Here is an 11,532-nt window from a genome sequence, read left to right on the forward strand (position 1 = left end):
GGTTCAAAAGGCAAATGATAGAAAAAACTTACAACAATACTTTAGCTTCGCCAATCACTTTAGCAAATAGGGTTTGGTAAAGCCAAAGTTGAAAAATATTGGGAAGCCATGGTTTGGTCTATTTGAGTTCTAAAAGTAAGAAATGTGAACAATATGACACATTTTTAATTTATAAAAATTAAATTGTATAACAATTCAAATTTAAATTTCATCAAATATGTGTTCTATTAAAATTATGTGATTTTGTACAAGCTTTTTCATAAATTATATTTGTTTGCAGATAAAAATAAGATTTATGAGTCTTCTTCCATCTAGGCTGATTTTGGCCACCAAGGATGGATGAGTGTCCAAACAATACAGCAACTAATTTCCAAATTTCAGCTTTTTCTACATCAGAAAAGGGACGATTATTAATGCTTATTGTCGTTTTACTAATATATCTTATATCTGTAACGGGAAACTTAGTAATAATCATTGTTATCAGTGTAGTGCACCAGCTACACACACCAATGTATTTCTTCCTAAGTAATTTATCCATGGCAGATGTCATATATATCTCTAGCACACTTCCAAAACTTTTGTCGATACTTGCAACACAAGATAACCGAATGTCTTTTCCTGGCTGCATTACTCAGGTGTACTTTTTTTAACCAGTGCTGTCTGTGATATTTTAATTCTGACTCCCATGTCATATGATCGCTATGTAGCCATCTGTATTCCGCTGAGGTATTCTATGATCATGAATAGAAGAATGTACATGTTAATGGCCACATTCTCCTGGTTGATGTCATCTATGAACTCACTAATGTATTCATGTCTTGTATCCACCTTATCTTTTTGTTCTTCCCATACACTTGACCATTTCTTCTGTGACCTGCATGCTTTATATGCAATTACTACTAGTGACACTAGAAGCAGAGAAATCATTATGATAATTGAGGAAATATTATTTGCCTATGTACCTTTTACCCTTACTATCACTTCTTATATTTTTATTATATCCACAATATTAAAGATACGTTCCACAGAGGGAGGTGTTAAAGCTTTTTCCAGCTGTACCTCTCACCTCACCACAGTAATATTATTTTATGGACCAATTCTTTTCTTGTATATTAAACCAAAATCTACTGATTCTAAACAACAAGATAAAATTCTTTCATTGCTTTATGTGGCAGTTGTTCCAATGTTAAACCCATTTGTCTACACTTTAAGAAACCAAGAATTTTTGGTAGCATTAAGATGCATGGCTAGAATTAGGGCAAGTATTTGAAAAATATCATACAATATATACATGTATTTATGGCCTGTATTGGTTGTCTGCTATAATAGCTCACCTCTATTCAGTTGTTTTTGCATTTACTTAACAAAGCACTTATTTCACTTAAAGGGGTGGTCCGAAATACAACTTACTTTTCATCCTAAATGCCTACCTATTTGATGTCATAATTTAAAGTGAACCTGTCAGCAGGATTTTGCTAAGTGAACTATAGACAGTGTCATGTTGGGGCTCATGCACTGATTAATATGATATCTGAGGTGAAGAAATCCATCTTGTGGTTCTTGTGTAATCAGTGTTTGCAGTTTTGAGTTAATGATATGCCCGTGCTCCGGGGCGGGGCTGGAGGCAGGATCTTATCCTGGTGCTCTAGGCCAGATCAGCAAGAAAAGACCACAGACCTCCTGACGAAGCCGGAAGGTGAAATGCGCTTCGAGGCTGTCACACGGGTCTTTCACAACTTGCTCTCCACTACATTATGATCCAAGGTATTCCCATGTTCTATATTTGTCTTGATCTTATCTCTGACTTGTGGACAAGACAGAATTGGGCTGCATATTACTAATTCCTTGATTGATTGTTGAGTATATACTCTGACACTTTCTTAATACCCCAGAGTAACCTTTATTGAGAAGCTGTATGCAGTGTGAATAGGATCCGAGGCTGTTGCACGGACTCCTGTTTACAACTACTCCATATATATTATGATTCTCAGTAAACTATGCAGACAAGATATAATTATGCTACATACTATTTACTTTTTTGATTGATTACTGGGGTATTTTATTTATTGCTTTGCTATTCAATTAAGTAGTCTTACTTGGAAGCTATATGTAGTTAGAGCAGGATCCCATGTGTCTCTCTTTTCTATGTATGCTGGATTATTTTCAACATTTTTTCTATAGTACCACTGCAGTATTTTTTGTCATTCCAAACTATTTTAACCGATATTCTCTATGCTGTATATCTATTATATTAAAATAAAATTTGTTGCCTTCTCATAAACTGATCCCACAGTTTTTCTTAAATTCCCGTTTGCTTGTGTTTACATATTAATTGTTATACTATCGGGATAGCAAAATTGATCAGGAAATGCTTTGTTTTTCGGCTCTTTAAAGACCACAGACCTGCCCTGAAGCACAAGTATGTTCCTCATCATAGATATAAACATAGAGACAGATAAGGGCGGCCTGTGGGCAGGTCTTTTCTTGCTGATGTGGCCTAGAGCACTTTTATTTAAGTGGTAAAAAATATATAAAATGTAAAAAAAAATGGCGCAATAACATCTCCATTTTTTGGAATCAGGGGCTGGGTGAGGGATTATTTTTAGCTCGCTAAGCTGATGTTTTTATTGATACCATTTTTAGGTAGATACGATGGTTTGATTGCCTGTTATTGCATCAAAGGGAGGGACACAACCTATGACGTACCTATACATCATAGGTCGTGAAGGTGTTAATAGATAACAAACATGAACAAATGTGAAAAATGTGAACAATCATCTCTAGTGTATGTTTCACTCATTAAAATGTAATTGATGGGATACCTTTCAAATATGCTATTAATCAGTAGCATAACTAGAGTCCAACGGTTCAAAATATGGACCTGGGCCACTATCTAGATGTGGTTCAGATGTATTAGCCCTTGTAGCCTTCAAAATTCGATAACGACATACGTGTTGCACCCCCCTTCACAATAATGTAATAATGCCCTCCATCCTATACTAATATCACCCATCACAGGCCCCTTTTGGTATAATGTCCCTCATCCTGGGCCACTTTCAGTAATAATGTCCCTACTCTGGCCTCTTCCAGCTATTATGTCCCCCATTCAGGCTCCTTCCAGTAATAATGTCCCCATCCTGGCTCCTTATTTGTATAATGTCCCCCATTCTGGGTCCCTTCCTCTAGTAATTTTCCCCATCCTGGCCCCTTCCAGTAATATATGTCCCCCATCCTGGACCCATGCCAGCAATATATGTCCCCTATCCTGGTAAAATGCCCCCCATCCTGGATCCCTTCCCAATATAATGTCCCAGCTTCTGGGCCCATCCTGTAATGATTTTTTCCAGTTCTGCTACTGTTCTCTAACACATTTTAAAAAGAAAAGAAAGATTTTGCTCACCTTCCCTCGCTCCCATGACGCACCTCTTCTAGAGCTGATGCAGAGGTCAGCAGCTGACTTGCTGTGGGAAACGCATAACGTCACTGTTATGCGCCACCTGTGACTTGCACTGCTGGACTCTGATTGGCCGGTAGCGTGTATAGCTGTGTAGGGACCCCGCAGGTATCTGAATACAATTCAGATGAATGTGCATTCTCAAATGTACCTCCAACTGAAGTAGGAGCTGGTACTAGGGGAGGAGTCCTGAGGAGATAATTTGCATATTCCCACTGCATTTTGGGGTAAGTGAAGAGTCTCCGCGAGCTCAAAGAACACTGGATTTTAGCTGTTGGAGCTGAAAAGAGGACATCGGCAAACCAGGGGAGGAGTCCTGAGGAGATAATTTGCATATTCCCACTGCATTTTGGGGTAAGTGAAGAGTCTCCGCGAGCTCAAAGAACACTGGATTTTGGCTGTTGGAGCTGAAAAGAGGACATCGGCAAACCAGGGGAGGAGTCCTGAGGAGATAATTTGCATATTCCCACTGCATTTTGGGGTAAGTGAAGAGTAGTGTTGAGCCACCCCCGTAGTGTTCGAGTTCGGTTCGGTTCGGTTCGTCGAACACCCGTGTGTTCGCCGAACTGTTCGTCGAACTGTTCGTCGAACACCTTCGAACACCGTTAAAACCAATGGCAGGCAAACAAAAACACATAGAAACACATAGAAAACACCTTCAAAGGTGTCCAAAAGCTGACAAACTGCTCAGAAGACACAACTAACACATGGAAAAGTGACAAGTACATATAGTCATGCGAAAAGAAAAGAGGTGGAGGAGTAAAAGGAGGGGGAGACACAGATATAGGCATGTCATGCCCTTCTAAAATCCAAAAAGTGAGAAGCCGAGACGGCCAGTCCGCTCCTGCCCGTGCCACCTCCGTGTCGCCGGGTTTGTGCCAGAGCCGCGGTGAACCCTGACGGCCAGCCCCCCTCTCCCAATACTGGTGCCTGTCCGCTGGTGGGTCGAGAGAGCCCCCCTGTGGTGGAGGCAGCTCTAAGCTTTTTAATTTAAATTGTCCCTCTAATTTGAATGAATACACTTTAAATCCATTTACAAGGATCTATTGGAGGGCAAGTCTCATGCCAGCAGCCGCGTAATTCCAGCTCCAGTAGCGTCCACTAAAGCTGCTGCAGTTAAAAAGCTTTTATAAGGATCGAGCTCGGCTGTCCACCGCAAGGCATCCTAGTGCCAGTCCCAGCCCCTATGCCTTGGGGTGCCTCCTGATGCTCTTCACTAAGTATCCCGTGGTCCCGAAGCATTTCCTTTGAAAAAATTAAGTGTCCAAACTACAGGTGGTGTAGCTTGCTTAACAGCCGGGATAATCCGCTGACTAGCAGACACTGCTACTAGGCACAAAGTATTTCCTGGTCTAGATGCAGTTAAAAATTTGTAAGTAGATACTCTCGTTGGATGCTGAGAAAGCATTCCATAGAGTCTCCTGGCACGCCATATATGATTCTCTTAAACAGCTTGGGGTAGGGGTCTAGGGGACCCTTTTATAGCCAAAATCACGGCCCTGTATCACAATACGTCACCTAGGCTGAAGATAAATGGAACTGTAGCACCGAGGGCTCGGTTGCTACAGACGTATTGCACCTCACCCAGAGGTGTGATATCTCACTCTCAGATAAGGATGGAGTGTGGATCAGGACCCGACACCTGCATGCATTACACCACATTGCCGTGGGGCAGGGCGACCAATATGCCCCTGAGATGGGCACGACAGTCCCTGTCCCTGGCTGGAGTGGGGGGAGGGAACACTGAGGAAGGGGAACCCTGCAGTGCAGGAGCAGGGAGGAAGCAGTTCCTGGGTGCATTGAGAAGGGAGTATAAAAGGTGGGCACCATCTTAGTTCAGTGCAGAGAAGTCTGAGCAGAAGTGGCAGGGAGCAGGGGCTCTGCATGAGCTCGGCTCCGGAGGCGGGCCTAGTAACAGAGGCCCAGGCCTGCAAGAGGGAGAAGGAAGGAAGAGGAGCGGAGAAGGCTCCAGGAACGAGGAATGAAGGGATCCCAGGGGTGCGGACGGGCGAGTCGCCACCGCACGCCCGAATCCACCTGCGTGGAGGGGTCAGGCCAAAGGGGGAGACCGGTCCCCGAACTAGTGGAGGCAGGAAACGACCCTCAGCTAGAAACCGGAGGCTCTGACATTTTATGTGGCGCAGCCCCTTGCTCCACCCGCTAGGAAGGCACCACATAGGGTCAGGGAAACTGGCGCCAAGTTTACCAAGAGGAGGCCCGAGGCAGCCGGACAGAAGTGTTGGTAAGAAAGGCCAGACAAAGGACACACAAAGGGGGTCCTGTGAAGCGCTCCAAAGTTATCTGGGAGTTGTCTGAGCCCCTCACCTGGTGAGCACAGTACGACGTGGGCAGCCGTTACCTGCAGACGTGGTCTGGATAATAAGAACTGTGAGTAAAGGCCCTGAACTGCATCACTGACTCCGTGTCGTTACTGCTGCTGCCCTGCACCATCACCCCCATCCTCCGCATACACTGCCCTGAGGCTATACTCCTCCCGTGGGGAGTTATGCTACGCTCTGCTGCACCCACAACACCAGCCTTAGCGGTCTGCCCTGTAGCGGCGGTTCACTCTGACCGCAATCCACGGGTGGCGTAGTCGGACATTTAAACATCAAAACCACATAAATAGTTCCGCCACTGGTTTGACCGCCCTGAGCCACGGAACCGGATCGCCGCCACGAAGACTACAAACACCAGCATCCACCAAAAAGGGTCCGGCTCCGGGTGTCCCAAGGCCCAGGGGGTGCGTCAGAACATTTTCATCACCTTTCACAATCACCAATGGGACAAGGCAGGGATGTCCTCTGTCCCCTCTCTTATACATCCTAGTGACGGAGCACCTGCTCTCATCAATTCGCCATAACCCCAATATTAGGTGGATTGAGGTGGGAGGCACCGAGTACAAGTGCTCTCTATTTGCTGATGATGTCCTAGTATATATCACTCAATCACATATATCCATCCCTGCTGTTATGGCTGAAATAGATCACTTTGTTACATGGTAAAATTTTAAAATCAATGCAGCGAAGTCTGAGGCCCTCGATGTCTCCCTCCCTAAATCCATATAGGATTCCATCCAGTCCAACTTTCCCTTTGCCTGGCCCTCACAGGGTATCAAATACTTAGGAATTCCTATTCATAGAGACCTCTCCCATCTATGTTATCTTAATTTTGGGCCCTTTATTGAACAATTCCATACAGACCACGGTTGGCAAGTTGGAACTGTGAGATTCACTACGTGCACCACTGGTATTTTGTGGAAAAGCACATGTAAGATTCTGCAACAGTCTCTGCTGATACTCCTGCATGCGTGCATCCCTTTCTATGGCAGGAATAATTTCTGCAAATTTACTTTTGTACCGGGGATCTAACAGTGTGGCAACCCAGTAGTCAGGATTATTTCTAATTCTCACAATTCGAGGGTCATGTTGCAGGTAGTGCAGCAAGAAGGCACTCATGTGTGTTGCGCATCCAGGAGCACCAAGTCCCTGTTGTGTTGGTGGCGAGGTAACAATCATGCTTCCTTCCTCTGTCCTCTCCCCCCAACCTCGCACAACAGAAATGTGATCAAGGTCTCCCTCATCTGATGAGTCTTCCATCAGTTCGTCCTCCACTTCTTCCTGGGCTCCTGCACCTTCCTCACTAGTTTGGCTGCTACCATGCGCCCTGGTAAAATCATCTCCCCCACCCTCACATGCCTGCCGCCCTGGTGCTGCCGACCGTCTGGACCTTGCAGATGTTAGCCCTTCCGCATACAACTCCTCCTCCTCTACTTCCTCCACCTCCTCTTGTGCCACCACCTGACTCCGAATTCTGTTTAACATGTGCTCCAGCATGTAAATCACCGGAATAGTCATGCTGATAATGGCATCGTCAGCACTAAACATCTTCGTCGCCATTTCAAAACTGTGCAGAAGGGTGCATAGGTCCCTGATCTGAGACCACTCCTCCAGCGTGATTTGCCCCACCTCTGAATCTCGTTGGCCAAGGCTATACGTCAGAACGTATTGCACCAGGGCTTGTCGGTGCTGCCACAGTCGCTGCAACATGTGCAGAGTTGAATTCCACCGGGTAGGCACATCGCATTTTAGCCGGTGAAGTGGCAGGCCCAACGACTTCTGTAGAGATGTAAGTCGCTGAGCTGCGGGATGCGAACGGCGGAAGTGAGCACACAGCGACCGTGCCCTCTGCAGAAGGCCATCTAGTCTGGGATAGTGGGCTAAAAATTGCTGGACAACCAGGTTCAACACGTGAGCCATACAAGGCACGTGTGTGACATTGCCCCGGCGAAGGGCCGCACCCAGGTTTGCAGCATTGTCGCACACGGCCTTCCCTGGTTTCAGGTCCAGTGGAGACAACCATTCATGAAATTGGTTCTCCAGAGCTGACCACAACTCCTCAGCTGTGTGACTCACATTTCCCAGACATTTCAATGTAAAAACCGCCTGATGACGTTGAGCCCTACTGCCAGCATAGTAAGGAGGTGTGCAGGATCCCTTCTGCGCAGTTAGAAAGCTTGTGGCATGACCAGACAGGCTTTGGGTGCAGGTGGAAGACCGAGAGGAGGTTGAGGAGGCAGAAGCAGTGGAGGAAAAATGACATAAAGAGGATTGACGCACAACTCGTGGGGACGGCAAGACTTGGACAGCAGCCCCTTGTCCTGCTGTCACCATAGTTACCCAGTGCCCAGTCAGCGACATGTAACGCCCCTGTCCATGCCTACTCGTCCAAGTGTCTGTGGTGAAATGCACCCTGTCACACACAGAGTTTCTCAAAGAAGCGGTGATGTTGTGTGCGACATGCTGGTGGAGCGCAGGCACACCTTTCTTTGAGAAGTAGTGCCGACTGGGCATCTGGTACTGGGGCACTGCGACGGACATAAGGTCTCGAAAATCCTCTGTGTCCACCAGGCGGAAAGGCAGCATTTCTGTAGCCAAGAGCTTGCAGATGGTGAAATTCAACCTCTTAGCTTTCTCATGGCTAGGAGGAAATGGTCTTTTACTTGTCCACATCTGAGGGACCGAGGGCTGGCTATTGTGCTTAGACGGGGTTGATAAGGGTGTCCCCGGCAAACTGCCGGTCTGTGAGGAAGATGCAGGCGGACATGTTAGGTTGCCTTGATCCAAAGGTGGTGCTATCGATGTCGGACAGCGCTCAAGACCAGCTGGTGTTACCACCTCCAAAGAAAATGATGACCTGCCAATCACGCTGGCTGTTGCGGGTAAAGAGGTGGCAGGTCTGCGCCCCAAAACAGGTGTGACTGCTGTCCCCCCAGTCACAGAGGATGAAGAGGCCGCGGATGCACAAGATATGGCAGACGGTGGTTGGCCCGGCCGGCTAGACCGCATTGTAGCACACTCAGCTTCCCACTGCAACTTATGCTTCATGTCCATGTGCCGGTTCATGTATGAAGTACTCAAACTATGTATTTTTTGGCCTCTACTTAGCTTTTGCTGACAAATGTTACAGATAACACGAGTTGGGTCATCTTTATCGATCTGAAAAAATGCCCAGGCTATGCAAGGCTTAGCACCCATGCGACCTGAAGAGCCACCACGACTTGTGGTGAGAGGCAGAGTTGTGTTTGAGGATGCAGTTGTTGACGTGCTTCCAGTACTACGTCTCTGTCCAGGAAGGCGCAACCTGACCTCGTCGTCACTAGCATCTTCCTCCACCTCCTCTGCTGACCTCATCTCTTGGCTGACTGTGGGTTGACAGTAAGTGGGATCTCCGACCTCATCATCATCACCCTGTGCGTTATCACACCCGTCGTCCTCAGAGCCAACCTGTTCCTGCCCTGACAAAAAACTAAAGTTGTCGCTCCAATCAGGTATTTGAGTCTTATCATCGTCTTCCTCATTGTCTCCACCAACAGGAGTTACAGTTTGGGAATGAGGGTCTACATTATGGTCAGAACCTTCTGCGTCTGGTCCTGGATCCGACTCATAAAGATTCTGGGCATCAGTGCAGATCATTTCCTCGTCTGGATTCACAGAAGCGCTGGAGTCGACCTCTGATTCCCAGGCTATAGTATGAGTAAACAGCTCTGCAGACTCAACCATCTGTTCTACCTCATACTCAGACGGGCAGATGGAGATTTGGGAGCTGTGAGGAAGCAAGTGCGATTTGGGCGACACCTTTGAGGACTGGAGTATTTGTGATGTTGAAGTTGATGTGGAGGAGAGCCCACTTAAAGGAGCACTTGATATCCGTTGAAGCACCTGCTGTTTTTGTGCCTCATCTGGAATTTGTAGCGATTGGCGTGGCCGTAAGAAAGGGATCTTATCACATTGTCCGCTAAAAGAAGTAGACATTTTAGTTTGGCTGGAAGATGGTCTTTCTTCTGCACCTACCCCACGGACACAACCTTTTTTCCCCTTCCCAACACGCCTATTCCCCTTTCCACCAGCAGCAGGCCTTTTTCCACTCATTTTGGTGGTTAACTAATTCACAACTCTGGAGTTGTTTGCACAAAAAAACAATGGATGGTAACCGAGCAGAGCTGAGTGGCCAAACTGTGGTATTAGGCCAAAACTATTGGCTGGGTTAGATGCAGAAAAAAATTATTTTTAATTTGCAACCTGATGGAGGTCAGTATAGATGGACTAATAGACCAAGTCCCACACACCGCTAGAAGCCCAAATATTTTTTCAGAGCTAGATGCAGAAAATTTTTTTATTCAATTTGCAACCTGATGGAGGTCAGTATAGATGGACTAATAGACCAAGTCCCACACACTGCTAGAAGCCCAAATATTTTTTCAGAGCTAGATGCAGAAAAAAATTATTTTTAATTTGCAACCTGATGGAGGTCAGTATAGATGGACTAATAGACCAAGTCCCACACACTGCTAGAAGCCCAAATATTTTTTCAGAGCTAGATGCAGAAAAAAATTATTTTTAATTTGCAACCTGATGGAGGTCAGTATAGATGGACTAATAGAACAAGTCCCACACGCTGCTAGAAGCCCAAATATTTTTTCAGAGATAAATGAAGAAAAAAATTATTTTTAATTTGCAACCTGATGGAGGTCAGTATAGATGGACTAATAGACCAAGTCCCACACACTGCTAGAAGCCCAAATATTTTTTCAGAGCTAGATGCAGAAAAAAATTATTTTTAATTTGCAACCTGATGGAGGTCAGTATAGATGGACTAATAGACCAAGTCCCACACACCGCTAGAAGCCCAAATATTTTTTCAGAGCTAGATGCAGAAAAAAATTATATTCAATTTGCAACCTGCTGGAGGTCAGTATAGAAGGACTAATAGAACAAGTCCCACACACTGCTAGAAGCCCAAATATTTTTTCAGAGCTAAATGAAGAAAAAAATTATTTTTAATTTGCAACCTGATGGAGGTCAGTATAGATGGACTAATAGACCAAGTCCCACACACTGCTAGAAGCCCAAATATTTTTTCAGAGCTAGATGCAGAAAAAAATTATATTCAGTTTGCAACCTGATGGAGGTCAGTATAGATGGACTAATAGAATGATGCTATGCCCAAAAGATTTTACTTCACTAGGTGCAGTAAAAAAATTGGTATTCTATACACAGGTGGTATATCTTGCAACACAGATAGGCTACTCCACTGACTAACACACTCTGCAATAGGCCAAAAAGGATTAGCTTTGCTAGATTCAGCCAAATGCTGTGAAAAAAACTTGCACAGCACTGGCACAGACCTGCCTGGCAAAAACTGATAGGAACTGATGTAACCTAGTCCTGAAAAGGACTCCAATTACAATTAGTCTTTAGTCCCACAATCTATCTATTTAAGAGCACAGACCTGCCTGATAAAAGTCGTAGGAAATGCTGTAACCTAGTCCTTAAAAGGACTGCAATCACAACTATTCCCTACTCCCAAGCTATCTGTATATTTGTGCGAAAATTGGCTTGAAATTAACAAGGTATAGCGCACACAGCAACAGCGGTGCCGTCTAACACGCAGCTGCAGCAGTGAGAAAATCATGGCGACGGGGAAAATGGCTTGGTCTTATAGGGCAAGGACATGTGACATACACTGCCAATCACACATGCCCTTGCTTGTGTGAAAAAAAGCACTTCGCTCCGTGT

General features: G+C 45.4%; 1 pseudogene; it reads left to right on the top strand.

The window, feature by feature from the left end:
• The first annotated feature begins 335 nt into the window (after positions 1-335).
• LOC141167366 (olfactory receptor 1G1-like) lies at positions 336-1,270 on the top strand (annotated as a pseudogene).
• Positions 1,271-11,532: the final 10,262 nt, after the last annotated feature.

The sequence above is a fragment of the Phyllobates terribilis genome, unplaced genomic scaffold (genome assembly GCF_046119375.1).
Source record: "Phyllobates terribilis strain yellow unplaced genomic scaffold, ASM4611937v1 Scaffold_11__3_contigs__length_659146591, whole genome shotgun sequence".
NCBI lineage: Eukaryota > Metazoa > Chordata > Amphibia > Anura > Dendrobatidae > Phyllobates > Phyllobates terribilis.